At 49.6% G+C, this 13,088-nt stretch overlaps 1 protein-coding gene and 1 long non-coding RNA gene across 2 annotated transcripts in view; one reads left to right on the top strand and one right to left on the bottom strand.

The window, feature by feature from the left end:
• The window catches only part of ZBTB7A (zinc finger and BTB domain containing 7A), a 66,425-nt gene extending 54,935 nt beyond the window's left edge, over positions 1-11,490 (bottom strand). Inside the window, exon 1 of the mRNA XM_079960714.1 lies at positions 11,335-11,490. The gene's annotated coding sequence lies outside the window, so the exon portion shown is untranslated. The remainder of the gene's footprint in view (positions 1-11,334) is intronic.
• A 5-nt stretch (positions 11,491-11,495) lies between these two features.
• Positions 11,496-12,828, top strand: LOC307207311. The gene is made up of 2 exons (XR_013834633.1): positions 11,496-11,568; positions 12,596-12,828. It is a non-coding gene; the product is annotated as an uncharacterized lncRNA (long non-coding RNA).
• The last annotated feature ends 260 nt before the right edge of the window (positions 12,829-13,088 follow it).

Consider the following 13,088-nt stretch of genomic DNA (forward strand, 5'->3'; position numbering starts at 1 on the left):
TAGGACTTGCCGATCGAAAGGTCGGCGGTTCGAATCCCTGCGGCGGGGTGCGCTCCCGCTGCTCGGTCCCAGCGCCTGCCAACCTAGCAGTTCGAAAGCACCTCCGGGTGCAAGTAGATAAATAGGGACCGCTTACCAGCGGGAAGGTAAACGGCGTTTCCGTGTGCGGCTCTGGCTCTGGCCAGAGCAGCGATGTCACGCTGGCCACGTGACCCGGAAGTGTCTCCGGACAGCGCTGGCCCCTGGCCTCTTAAGTGAGATGGGCGCACAACCCCAGAGTCTGTCAAGACTGGCCCGTACGGGCAGGGGTACCTTTACCTTTTAATAGGGTAACACCCCTCAGGTTCACTGTCTCCACTAGAGGTTCCATAACTTGATCTACATGCTCCCTATGCAGGTGGTCCAAGAAAGGCAGGGTGGTGTAGTAGTTAGCGCAACCCGCCACTCAACAAGAGAAAAGTTGCGGAAGAGTCAAGGCCACCTCTGGATAGTTCAGTTAGTTAGAGCGTAGGGCTGAGGACGCCAAGGTTGCAGGTTCAATCCCTGTATGAGACAGCTGCAGATTCCTGCATTGCAAGGGGTTGGGTCTAGATCAGTGTTTCCCAGCCTTGTGCCTCCAGCTGTTTTTGGACTACAATTCCCATCATCCCTTGCCACTGGTCTTGCTAGTCAGGGATGATGGGAGTTGTAGTTCAAAAAACAGCTGGAGGCACAAGGTTGGGAAACACTGGTCTAGATGATTGCCGGGGTCCCTTCCAACTCTATGATTTTCTATTTGGCCCTGCATGTGATTTGTGGGGAAATCAAGGCTGATTGAAGCAGGGTCTGATTTGTTGCACAGCCCTAAGAGGACTTTGACTTACGGCCCACAATTTTGCAGAATACGAAATCGCTTGCCCATTGCAAGGACCCTTCTCACCAAATGTTTAATTTGCAAGGAGACAAAAACAGAGAAGCCGGTTTCTTACACATATTCTGGACTTGAATTAAGGTGACAAACTGCAGAGGGCTATAAATGAAATCTTTAGTAGAAATAGAAACACCAAAGTATGTTTTACTGGGATATATCCGAACACAGGAAGCTACCGTATTTTTTGCTCGCTTTTTCCCTCCTAAAAAGTAAGGGGAAATGTGTGTGCGTCTTAAGGAACGAATGCAGGCTGCGCAGCTATCCCAGAAGCCAGAACAGCAAGAGGGATTGCTGCTTTCACTGCACAGTGATCCCTCTTGCTGTTCTGGCTTCTGAGATTCAGAATTTTTTTTTTCTTGTTTTCCTCCTCCAAAAACTAGGTGCGTCTTGTGGTCTGGTGCGTCTTATAGAGCAAAAAATACAGTATATTATACAGACACAGGCCACTGGTCTATCTAAGCTCATTTACAGTGAGTGGCAGAGACTTTCCAAGGTTTGAAGCAAGGCGCCCAGCTCTTCCACCAGCTACTGAACGAGGAACGAGCGATGATCACTGCTGCCAGACTAGTCATAGCAAGAAACTGGATAAACCAGACGACACCTTGCAGCGATATACAAACATATGGGATACAGCACTGTTGACAAAACTCACACATTATAAGATATACCGAAGGCCACGCACCAAACAAATTCATTTAAAAACCGAGCTTGTTAAAGTCACGGGAATGTAAAATTCCAAACACCCGTTTCCACTCCTATAATTTAACACCTAAAAAGTTATGCGAACACTTCTTTAAACCACAAGACAGAGAAACCAGTAGGAGAACACTTCAATCTCCCAGGACATTCTATACAAGATCTCAAAGTAGCTGTTCTATTACAAAGGAATTTCAGAAATAGACTGGAAAGAGAAGCTGCTGAATTGCAACTTATTACCAAACTTAAAACCATGGAGAAACCTGGTCTGAACAAAGACATTGGATTCTTATCTCATTATACATGACAAAGCCAATTTTCACCTTCTCACCCCTTGCTTTTTCCTGTAAGACCTATTGCAGTCGTTAAGAGTCGTCAACAGGCTCATCACAGCTATCTGCCAATCACCCATTCCCACCACCCTTCTGAGTAATACCCCTCCCCACCTTCTCACTATATAGAAGGGTCTGGTGACTTCTGTTTCAGTGTATCTGAAGAAGTGTGCATGCACACGAAAGCTCATACCAAGAACTGACTTAGTTGGTCTTTAAGGTGCTACTGGAAGGAATTTTTTTATTTTGTTTTGACTTCTTTAAAGGATAATTCATTTTATTTTTTTGCTGGGCGTAGTAGCATGCTTCTGAATACCAGTTGGTGAAAACGGCAGGAGGGGAGCGGACGGCTGTTGCGCCCAGTTCCTGCTTGCGCCTTTCGCACTGTGAGAGCAGGACGCCTGGATGAAATGGGCCAATGGTTTCGTCTTCCAAGCTGCTCTTACGTTCTTTCGCCCTGCCGGGCGGAAAAAAGTTCGCTAAGTGGTCCAGCGAGAGGTCCCAACAATGTTCAAGCGGTCCACACACCCAAAAAAGTTTTAGTTACAGGTAGGTAGCCGTGTTGGTCTGCCGTAGTCAAAACAAGATAAAAAAAAAATTCCTTCCAGTAGCACGTTAGAGACCAACTAAGTTTGTTCTTGGGATGAGCTTTCGTGTGCATGCACACTTCTTCAGGTACACTGAAGATACCTCTTCAGATACACTGTGGATCCGAAGAAGTGTGCATGCACACGAAAGCTCATCCCAAGAACAAACTTATTTGGTCTCCAAGGTGCTACTGGAAGGAATTTTTTAAAAAAATTTGTTTCGACAAAGTTTGAGAAGCACTGTGGCCTCCTCTTAGGGCTTCAGACAAGGGTCTTTTCCAGCCCAACTTGGGAGACAGCAGGGACTGTTTCTGCATGCAAGGCATTTATCTGTTCCACCTAAGAACCAACCCCCGCCCCCTTGCAAGTTTTCCACAGGAGTTGTTCGCCTACTGCGGAGCAGCACTCAGAGAGGGAAAAAGCAGTGGTGACCTTCAGAGCCATCACCTGACCTTCGTGGGGGAAAACGCCGTGTACAGACAGGCCAGGAGCAAAAAAAGACAAAACACCAAAAACCCACAGGACACAAAACGCACACAGAAGCAGTGGAATCCTCAAGTTTGCTTGCTCCGGAAAGTAGGCGAGGAGAAGGGGATCCGGGGGCCCTGGCCATCCAGATTTCCAAGCGCTGCTGCATTAAGCCGAACGGAAAGGGGGGGGTGTCCATTTGAGAACCCTGCATTTCCTCCAGCATGCTATCGAGGGGGGCACAGCAGCAACCACTGTGTGATCAGCCCTAGGGGTTAAGTACAGGCAGTGGAGAGACATGGGCATGGGGGGGGGGAGAGAGATGGAAGGGTGGGGATTGGGGGAGAGTAATAACAATCATAGTCTTTGAGCAAGCCTCCTCCACTCTTGGCCTGGATGCCAGAAGGGGGGAAAAAAAATCAGGGAGGGGAGACTGGAGCCAGGACAAATTTGCATACACCCCACCCTCCTTCCCTGCCACAGCCGCTGTTTTGTTAAATCTACCAAGTGGGCAACTTCATACCTACTTTCTCAATCTGCCAGTTCTTCAGGGCTTAAGTGGGAAGAAGAAGAAGAAAACAGGACCCCGCCCAACTCCCCCCCCCACCCTCTCCGAGCACTGGAAGGCATGCAAGACCAAGCACATCTCATCCTCTCACCTGCCCCTTCCCAAATTAGCTTCCACCTCCCAGGATTCCCATTTTCCTACGCTCAGGTTCCCTGCAGACCCACCTTGCTCTCTGTGTGCCCCATTCCCCGCCCTCTGCGTCTTTAAACATCTCCCAACAGCATGGAGGTTAAGGCATGGGGATAAGCTGAATCGGTAGAACGTAAGAATCTTAATCTCAGGGTTCCAGCCCCACGGGTTCCAGCCCCATTGCAGGGGGTTGGGCTGGATGACCCCACGGGGTCTCTTCCAACTCTATGATTCTGTCATTCATCTTTGTTCTGCTCTGTCGAAAATCCCATGTGGACTGATCATTACCGTCACCATAATCATTGATTAAATTTACTGGGTCGCTTGTGACCCAAAGGTATCCAAGCAACTTACAGCAATATGTATTTTATACAGTGGTACCTCGGGTTACATATGCTTCAGGTTACAGACTACGCTAACCCAGAAATATTACCTCGGGTTAAGAACTTTGCTTCAGGATGAGAACATAAATCATGTTCTGGCGGCGCGGCAGCAGCGGGAGGCCTCATTAGCTAAAGTGGTGCTTCAGGTTAAGAACTGTTCCAGGTTAAGAACGGACCTCCAGAACGAATTAGGTACGTAACCAGAGGTACCACTGTACTGATTTGGATTAAAGGTGACGGCCAGTTAGGGTGCGGACACTCTTCAAGGGCAACCCACATGGTTCAAGGAGACCAGCCTGTTGACCGTGTAGGACTCAGTAGGGAAGAGGATGGAGACAATGCTTGAATTCTGGCTCCCTGTCTTCCGCGCCAACAGATGCCGCTGGGATGGTCCCAGAAACACACCTGTTTTAATTCACATTTATCAATTTATATCCCACCTTTTCTGCAAGGAGCTCAAGGTAGAATATTCACTTTGCCGCCTCTCCGGAAGTTGGGCCGAGAGATATCGCTACTGACCCACGGCCACCAAGTGGGCCTTTGAACCCAGAGCCCAGTTGAACGCTCTAATCGCTGCATCATGCCATAACAAGGGTATATGCATCGCCGAAGAATTGATGTTTTTGAATTCTGGTGCTGGAGGAGACTCTTGAGAGTCCCATGGACTGCAAGAAGATCAAACCTCTCCATTCGGAAGGAAATCAGCCCTGAGTGCTCACTGGAAGGACAGATCCTGAAGCTGAGGCTCCAAGACTTTGGCCACCTCATGAGAAGACTCCCTGGAAAAGACCCTGATGTTGGGAAAGATGGAGGGTGCAAGGAGAAGGGGACGACGGAGGACAAGATGGTTGGGCAGTGTTCTCGAAGCTACCAGCATGAGTTTGACCAAACTGCGGGAGGCAGTGGAAGACAGGAGTGCCTGGCGTGCTCTGGTCCAGGGGGTCACAAAGAGTCGGACACAACTAAACAACAAAATTGGACACTTGCGACCAAGTGAAAATGCCTAAAATCTGCTCCACCTGGCGGGGATCGCTGGCTCTTGACTGTTTTCGCACACTAATGCCATATCCTCTAGGAATAGGCCGATATATATGCGGACTGTCTCTGAATCAAGCGACTTTTCTTCTTTTAAGTTCTCAGAAGTTCTTCACCAGGCTCAAGGCTGTCATCTGAACTAGCCAGACATTTTAACTTGAGAATCAAGCACAGTCCATCCATCAACTGAAAAAATAAAGACTTCACAGCCATCTTTCCCAAATATGGCAAACTAGACGACTGCATGGGACGCAGGTGGCGCTGTGGGTTAAAGCCTCAGCGCCTAGGGCTTGCCGATCGAAAGGTCGGCGGTTCGAATCCCTGCGGCGGGGTGCGCTCCCGCTGCTCGGTCCCAGCGCCTGTCAACCTAGCAGTTCGAAAGCACCCTCGGGTGCAAGTAGATAAATAGGGACCGCTTACCAGCGGGAAGGTAAACGGCGTTTCCGTGTGCGGCTCTGGCTCTGGCTCTGGCCAGAGCAGCGATGTCACGCTGGCCACGTGACCCGGAAGTGTCTCCGGACAGCGCTGGCCCCTGGCCTCTTGAGTGAGATGGGCGCACAACCCCAGAGTCTGTCAAGACTGGCCCGTACGGGCAGGGGTACCTTTACCTTTACCTAGACGACTGCAACCTTGGTTTAAGGAGCCATTTGGCACCTAGCTTCTACGTCCGAGTCTTCTAACCCTGAGTCTTCTAACCCTGAGTCACTGCCCTCCGCTCAAGCCCTGCAAGCTGCCATCAAAACTGCCACGTGGGAAGATTTCCAAGCTTCCGCCAAACAGTCAAACAGCCCCTTACACCTACTCAAAAGGCCAGAGGCCCTCCACATTCCCAGCTAGCAGGAATTTGGGACTTGTGTAGGTGTTGCATCTGACGCTGCAAAAGGGAGCCAGGGAGAATCTAGGCCGGCTTTGGAAATAAAAGTGACCAGGGATATACTTTCTAACGCCGTTAGAAAGAACTAGCTACTTTTCCAGTTTACGGATCTCCCCTGCTAACAGAAGACTCTTTCTCCATCGCAAAGGAACGGTGCGTGGCTGTTTGCAAGTCCCCCCCAAAACCCAGGCTTGCGGTCTGCGTCTTCCGTCTCATCAGCCAACATAGGCTAAGCCTTTGGGGCTACTGCAGTCCGCTACGCCAGCCAGCCCCACGGTTTCCTCAGCAAGCGAGGGTGAGGAACTTGTTGGGAGCTCATCAAAGCCAGGGGTGATGGCACATTTTAGATGACACGTTGTCCACTTCTACCTTAATGCACGTTTCTCGAAGAAAGAGAGACCAAAAACGCCCAGTGCACATTTCTAAAATAAAAACCAAAAGCCAAGTCCACGGCTAGGGAAGTCTTCCCAAACATCAGGTCCAGGCTGCTTCTTACAGCCTGATCAACCTGCTCCCTTGGACCCCTTATAACCACAGACTGAATCCCTGGGAGAAACAGATGCATGTCGGAAGGCCTGGAGAGGCGCTTTCCATCAGCGCAGACAAAGCAGAGCAGGGTGAACTCAGTGCAAGGCTCTTTTTCATGCATCTCTTTCGAAGACAGGCCCCTATGGAGAATGGTTTAGGGCAGGGATCTCACTTTTGTTTCTAGGGAAGATTTCTAGGTAAGAGAGCCTTTGAAGCCCTGGAGAGTGACAACAGACACATTACCAAAGGTCTACAACTGTGCATAATGCAATCTCCTGCGTTCTTTTCTGCACCTCTCAAGTACCATTTCCCATCTCATAATGATAAACATTGCTCTGGAGGCATTAAAATCCCTCCCCTCTTCTCATTCATCCTTACGAACGACCCTTTTAGGCCAGCCAGCAATATTCACCTCAAGTGAATATCGTGAAGAGAGCCGAGAGCCAATGGGTGACCTTGGAGTCAGTCACCATCTCTTAGCCTGACCTACCTCACAGGGTCATTGTGATGATGAGATGGGGAGGACGACGACCATGTCCACCACCTTGAAACCCTCTGAAGATAAAGGCGGTATATAAATGTAATAGTAGTAATAATAACAATAATAATAATAATAATAATAATAATAATAATAATAATAAAGCAGGTGTGAGTTGAACAACGCCGAAGAATTGATGCTTTTGAATTCTGGTGCTGGAGGAGACTCTTGAGAGTCCCATGGACTGCAAGAAGATCAAACCTCTCCATTCTGAAGGAAATCAGCCCTGAGTGCTCACTGGAAGGACAGATCCTGAAGCTGAGGCTCCAAGACTTTGGCCACCTCATGAAAAGAGAAGACTCCCTGGAAAAGACCCTGATGTTGGGAAAGATGGAGGGAACAAGGAGAAGGGGACGACAGAGGACGAGATGGTTGGACAGTGTTCTCGAAGCTAACAGCATGAGTTTGACCCAACTGCGGGAGGCAGTGGAAGACAGGAGTGCCTGGCGTGCTCTGGTCCAGGGGGTCACGAAGAGGCGGACACGACTAAACAACAACAACAACGAGTTAAACAAGGGTTTTTCACATCCACCCTTCTATAAAGCACCTTTTAAGCAATCAAAGGTTTCTGTACACGTCCTTTCAGCTACCTTGACAACAGCCAGTGGCCACACTGGGATCTCTTTGTAGCTTCTGCCCTCCAAGTTCAAACTCAGGACATTGGTGATTCCTCCAAATATTCATCGAGAGATCTGTAGCCTGCCTCGGTAGGCTAATTTTTAAAAGGAAATTTTAAAAGGCCAATACAATACTAACATCCCAATGCAAGCAAACATGCTGTTTCCTCACCTGCTGCCCAAAGAAATCCCTTTCTTTCAGGGATTCACATGGCAGCCTTACTATTACTTCCCAGCCTAATCAATGAAATTGGGCCTCGTGTTCCCCTGCGCTACAGAAGAGCGCCAAACACCCTCAAGCAGAAACCTGCTATTTAGCTTTGACAGACCCATGCTGTGTGGAGCACTCTTCCAACAGAGATGCGGCACGCACCCCCGCTTTTGACTGAAGACCTTTCTCATTGACAACTGCGCAGCCGTTTCCAAATTTTCTCAGGTAGCATCTTACTTGTAACATCTGCATGTGCAGCTTTCAATGTGTCTTTTAATGCTTTTATACGACCGTAAAAACAGCCCCACTTATGGGAGAACGGCATATCGGATCATAGAATCATAGAGTTGGAAGAGACCACCAGGGCCATCGAGTCCAACCCCCTGCCAAGCAGGAAACACCATCAGAGCACTCCTGACATATGGTTGTCAAGCCTCTGCTTAAAGACCTCCAAAGAAGGAGACTCCACCACACTCCTTGGCAGCAAATTCCACTGTCAAACAGCTCTTACTGTCAGGAAGTTCTTCCTAATGTCTAGGTGGAATCTTCTTTCTTGTAGTTTGGAGCCATTGCTCCGTGTCCGCTTCTCTGGAGCAGCAGAAAACAACCTTTCTCCCTCCTCTATGTGACATCCTTTTATATATTTGAACATGGCTATCATATCACCCCTTGGGACGCAGGTGGCGCTGTGGGTTAAAGCCTCAGCGCCTAGGGCTTGCTGATCGAAAGGTTGGCGGTTCGAATCCCTGCGGCGGGGTGCGCTCCCGCTGCTCGGTCCCAGCGCCTGCCAACCTAGCAGTTCGAAAGCACCTCCGGGTGCAAGTAGATAAATAGGGACCGCTTACCAGCGGGAAGGTAAACGGCGTTTCCGTGTGCGGCTCTGGCTCGCCAGAGCAGCGATGTCACGCTGGCCACGTGACCCAGAAGTGTCTCCGGACAGCGCTGGCCCCTGGCCTCTTAAGTGAGATGGGCGCACAACCCCAGAGTCTGTCAAGACTGGCCCGTACGGGCAGGGGTACCTTTACCTTTATCATATCACCCCTTAACCTCTTCTCCAGGCTAAACATGCCCAGCTCCCTTAGCCGTTCCTCATAAGGCATCGTTTCATTAAACCGCACAGTTGGAAGGGACCCCGGGAGGCATCTAGTTCAACCCCCTGCAAAGGCAGGAATCTTTTGCCCCATGCGGTTGCCCCTGAGATTAAGAGTCTCTTGCTCTACCAACTGAGCCAAATAATAATAATGAACCTATTTAATTGATAAAGCCTCCCCCATCAGTAGTTTTGTTGTGGTTGTTCTGGAAACCTTTACAGACAAATCCCACCATTTAAAATACTGCATTGGAACAATTTAAACTCCTATAACACAGGACCGCCCCCCCCGCCCCCCCATGCACTTAAGCAAGTCCATAGGCCAAAAGTAGAAATTCGAACTCGAGGCTGCATTGGCTCGCAAGTTCCATAGGAGCCAAAGCTTCCTGAGGCTGTTGTTGTGTATATGCATATATAGGAGATAGATAGACAGACAGATAAATAGATATAGATAGATAGATAGAATGGTAGATAGATAGATAGATAGATAGAATGGTAGATAGATAGATAGATAGATAGATAGAATGGTAGGTAGGTAGGTAGGTAGATAGATAGATAGATAGATAGACAGATAGACAGATAGATAGATAGATAGGATGGTAGATAGATAGATAGATAGATAGATAGATAGATAGATAGATAGATAGAATGGTAGATAGATAGATAGAATGGTAGATAGATAGATAGATAGATAGATAGAATGGTAGATAGATAGATAGATAGATAGACAGACAGATAGATAGGATGGTAGATAGATAGATAGAATGGTAGACAGACAGACAGACAGATAGGATGGTAGATAGGTAGGTAGGTAGGTAGGTAGGTAGGTAGGTGGTTTGGGCAGGTGGTCTGCATGACTTTCTTTAATTTTAAGTTATGATGTGTCTTATTTTGAACAGGTTGTGAGTCACCTGAAGGCCTTTGAGCAGCAAGCGACTAGCAAGTCTAAATAAAATAAAAAAAATAAAATAAAAAATAAAATATTAACAAATATGCTACAACTATTTGGAACTATTTTCATGCTCCCACCCCCAGTTTTTGAACCTTAAAATCATTCAAAACCCTGAAACCCATCACCACATTCACCCCTCTAAGTATCAGAAGCTCCCCCCAAAACATTTGCCCCCAGTTCCCATACACCCCCGCTTTAAACAGCAGCCCCCTCCTCAAATTCCCCCTCAGAAGAGTGAGGAGGGGACCAGCGCCTCAGCTGCCCCCTCTGTACCCTTCCCAGCCCCCATTGGGGAAGCTGGGAAGGCAGGCGAGCCCCGCCCGGGGCCTTGTACTAGGCCTCAAATCCCCGGCCTTTCCTGGTCGCCGCGCCCGCGGACCCCACCTCTCCCCCCCGGGGGCAGGGCTGGCTCGAGCCCTTAGCCGCTTTCCCTTCCCTTCCCTTCCCCCTCCTTCCCTCCCTCCCTCGGTCCGCCATTGGCCGCGGCGGAGGCTGGTGGGGAGAGGAAGCGGCAGGCGGGCCGGCCATTGGCCGCCGCGGCCGCCCGTCAGCCAGCCTCACGCGGAAGGCCGAGGCAAGGCCCCGGCGCTGAGCACCTCGGGAGACGTAGTCCCCGCCTCCATTGCACCTGCAGGCCGGAGCGCGGGGGAAAGACTACAATTCCCAGGGAGCCGAGGCCCTTGCCCTCCCTGGGGCTTGCAAAAGCCCCCTCCCTTAAAAAAACACACACACATATATATCCTGCCTTAGGAGTACAACGTATGCAACGCAGCACAGAATAGGGTCTTTGGCAGGAAGGAGGAGGAGGAGGAGGAAAGGAGGGGGAAAGTTATTTCCAGCTTCCCCTTTGCACTTAATTGCAACCTCCCCCCCCCCATCAAGAAACCAGCCCCTGCAGTTTCCCCAATGCAAAGGGGCCAGCCAGCTCCATTAATCTATATCACACAGAAAATGCAAATATTTCCAGATTGCAACGTGCCCTATACAGCTTGCATCTCGTGCAATTCCACTTGCGCCCCCCCAATGCAAAACAAACACAGCCCCCCCCCCCACCAGCACTTCAGGCTCTCCTTTCACCTTCAAGGCTGCTTTCCCTCCCTCCCCCCCCACGCACTTCAAACACCCCCCCTCTCCTCCCACCCCCCTGAACATCTCTCCCCTCCCAGAAAAAAAGCACCCCCACCCCCAAACAAAACACCCCCACCCCCCAAAAAACCCTCCCCTCCCCCAGCAACCTCCTCTCACTTAAAGGCAAAGTTGTTGACCCCCCCCCCCTTTCCAAGATCCCAGGGGTGAAAGTTGCAAAGGCAAGAGGAAGCAGGAAAAAGAATGACAGCGGGGGAGATCTCTCTTTTTAAGGGGATCAGATCCCTTGACCAGCCCCCCCAAAATAAGGGAAGGATCCAGAGGTCTTACCTTGTTGGTCCTGAAGGTGTGGGGGGGGCCAGGAAGAGGAGGAGGAAAGGGGGGGGGCGCCTGGAGTTTATTCCTGAGCAGCTTCTACCCGTCCGGCCTGCCTGCCTCTCCTCCTTTTTTCTCTCTTTTCCTCTCCCTCTCTCTCTCTCCTCTCTGCTGTTCCTGCCCCTACTGTAACAGTAGATGCAAAACCCCGTATGATGCCGTGAACTCCCTTCCTGGTTTGCTCTCAGGGTAGGAAAAAAAAAAAGAGAGAGAGAGAGAGAGAGAGAGAGAGAAGCTGAAAAGGGACAGGGGTCCCTCCCTTTTCTTAAAGGTGCAGCAACTGCGCTGGGGGGGGGGGGGGCGGGGGACTTGCTTTCTCTTTAGCAAGCTTTCCCCTTTTTGCAAACTGACATGAGGCTTTTTTGCAAACTGGCTGGGCGAGTCTCGGTTGCTTTTTGCAAGGGAGACTTGATTATTATTATTCTTATTTTTTGCAAAGGAGGAGGAGGAAGGAGAAGGGAGATTGCAACTGGCAAAGGCACAGGGGGGGGTGGGAGGGAGGAGAAAAAAAAAAAGAAAGAGAGAGGGAGCATTCAAGGCAACCCCCCCCCAGCCTTGCTTGCTTGCTTGCTTGCTCGCTTGCCAAAGAGAAAGCAAGTCCCCTTTTTGCAAACTGACATGAGGCTTGCTGCCTTTTTGCAAGGGAGACTTTATTATTATTATTATTATTATTATTATTATTATTATTATTATTATTATTTGCAAAGGAGGAGGAAGGAGAAGGGAGCTTGCAACTGGCAAAGGCACAGGGGGGGGGTTTGGAGGAAGGAGGAAAAAAAAGAGAGAGGGAGAGCATTCAAGGCAACCCCCCCCCAGCCTTGCTTGCTTGCTTGCTCGCTTGCCAAAGAGAAAGCAAGTCCCCTTTTTGCAAACTGACATGAGGCTTTTTTGCAAACCGGCTGGGCGAGTCTTGGGTTGCTTTTTGCAAGGGAGACTTGATTATTATTATTCTTATTTTTTGCAAAGGAGGAGGAGGAAGGAGAAGGGAGATTGCAACTGGCAAAGGTACAGGGGGGTGGGAGGGAGGAGAAAAAAAAAGAAAGAGAGAGGGAGCATTCAAGGCAACCCCCCCCCCCAAGCCTTGCTTGCTTGCTTGCTCGCTTGCTGCCACGTCTCACCCTTGGCTTGCTTTTGCATCTTGCCAAGCGCACGCTCCGGCTGCAAGCGGGCAATGGCCGTGTGGTTTTCCCTCTGTTTTTATTTTGATTTCTTGCAGTCTGCAATTGCTGCCTTCTCCGACCCCACCCAGGCGACGGAGCGACCCTTCTCCTCCCAGCTAAGCCCATGTTATCTAACCCAACACGCGGCGGGGGAAGCGTTTGCAAAGCGGGGAGGTGCAAAGGGGACCCTGCAATGAAATGCAAAGCAAAGCAGCCAGCCTGGAGAAGACAGGTGCGTTTCCTTATTTAAAAAGGGAGGGAAAAAATAAAATCTTTTTGGAAAGAGTTGGTGGGGAGAGTCGGGGACTTTTTATTTTATTTTTATTTTATTGCTTTGCAAATGATGTTGATGATAATGATGCAAGCTTTAGGACCGCACAGCACGCTGGAGATGCAAGCTGGAATCCCTAGTCAGCTGCAAGATGAAATGCAAAGCAAAGCAGCCAGCCTGGAGAAGACAGGTGCATTTCCTTATTTAAAAAGGGAGGGAAAAAATAAAATCTTTTTGGAAAGAGTTGGTGGGGAGAGTCGGGGACTTTTTATTTTATT

Source organism: Podarcis cretensis (assembly GCF_951804945.1).
Source record: "Podarcis cretensis genome assembly, chromosome: 18".
Taxonomy (NCBI): Eukaryota; Metazoa; Chordata; class Lepidosauria; order Squamata; family Lacertidae; genus Podarcis; species Podarcis cretensis.